The sequence below is a fragment of the Bactrocera latifrons genome, unplaced genomic scaffold, assembly GCF_001853355.1.
Source record: "Bactrocera latifrons isolate USDA-ARS-PBARC rearing strain unplaced genomic scaffold, ASM185335v1 scaffold_113, whole genome shotgun sequence".
NCBI classification, from domain to species: domain Eukaryota; kingdom Metazoa; phylum Arthropoda; class Insecta; order Diptera; family Tephritidae; genus Bactrocera; species Bactrocera latifrons.
The window spans coordinates 648,654-650,188 of record NW_017534553.1 but is presented as its reverse complement, the minus strand read 5'-3'; the positions used below and the strand labels follow the sequence as shown (position 1 = coordinate 650,188).

The 1,535-nt window shown below is 31.6% G+C and overlaps 1 protein-coding gene across 1 annotated transcript in view; it reads left to right on the top strand.

Annotated features, from left to right (window-relative positions):
- Nucleotides 1-341: 341 nt before the first annotated feature.
- The window catches only part of LOC108975024 (UDP-glucuronosyltransferase 1-3-like), a 6,160-nt gene continuing 4,966 nt past the window's right edge, over nt 342-1,535 (top strand). Inside the window, exon 1 of the mRNA XM_018943241.1 lies at nt 342-522. The gene's annotated coding sequence lies outside the window, so the exon portion shown is untranslated. The remainder of the gene's footprint in view (nt 523-1,535) is intronic.

Sequence of the window (1,535 nt, the reverse complement as noted above, 5' to 3'; positions counted from 1 at the left end):
CTTGACCGTCTTTGAAGGCTTTGTACCACTTGTGGGCTTGTGTTTTTGATAAAACTGTATCAAGTTCCGGGTGCTTTGTTTCACAATGTATAATATAGTCTAACGCACTTATAATTATCAGTTAGATTCAAAACTATACCTGGTTCGACACCTACTAAGCAACTCATTACTTTTACTGCTGGGTAAATGCATAGATATCCATATATATTGTGTGTATATATATACTGTACATATGTTGTGTTTGTAAGCGCAGCTAGTAGGAAATTGTTTGTAGATATATTTGAATGCGCTTAAAAATATTGTTTGCCGGCACCGTCTTGATTTGGTCAGTCGAAGAAGACAGCTGCAGCAATTCGGTTCGTTTGGGTTGCAGCAATTTTTTTAAGTCGTGATCTCATTTTAATAGATTTTTCTTCGCAAATCATTTGAATTCTAATTTGTTATAAACGAGTGTGTTTGCTGTGGTGGCAAGAATCATACATATAMATAATCGGCCGTGTTATTTTGCATTAAATAGAACTGGTGAGTGAAATGTTGGCTGCACGTATAGCTAAAATTATTTTAGATAATTTTGATGTAAATGTAGAATAATATTATCGCCAGCCAAGGCCGAAATGCGAATAAGTAGCGATTGTGATCTTAAAAGTATATATATATAGTATATATGTATGTATGTATATGTGCTTATGTACCCAGTWAGAGCAGTGACGGTCATGTTACCTAGTGACATGCCGGTAACACGTGCCAGTGTATTTGTTACTTTTTCCTATCACGTTCTTAAGGGCGAATCAAAAAAGATCCCAAAACTTTTGTATACATCTGATCTTTTATCACTTTCTCGCTCACATATTTTCTGCTGTAATAAAACTTTATCCTTCTCTTTCACACTTTCATTAAATTTGGGACTAATCAACAAAACTGCTTTCAGGAAAGCATGACGGCGTTTGTACAATAGCCTAGTGGATAAAATATAAAGATATTTTTTTTTATAAAATAATAAAACAAACAAGTATTAAGGCTTGTATATAAATTTTATTGCCTCTATTAACTTCGCAAACGAATTTTAGTTTAGTTTTAGATTTACATTAAATTCATTTCATACATATATCTAAAAAATTATTACAATATTATCATTCTTCAGCTTTTCGCTTCCTATATATATATTTTTTTTTTTGCTTAAATCTATGTATGGTGGCTCATTTCGATGGACTACCGCATTTGTTGCTCGAAATTTACGCATGTGATGAAAAGATCCATAAAAAATGTAATGGAAAATCAATTTAAAATACATCTTTTTRCGTAAATTTTTCGGTATTAAATTTACCATTAAATAAGTTGGACAACAGAAACACATATGTATGTACTTTCTATTTTGCTATTGACATTGCTCACAAATATTTTTGGTAGAATTTCAATCCGATTGCGAAACGTAGAAACCTACACGCTCTTTTTCCCAATTCCGCAGAAACATAAATCCCTTTATTTACTGAAGGCTCGCTAGACTTTGTATTTAATTAAATATTTTTTTATTTATT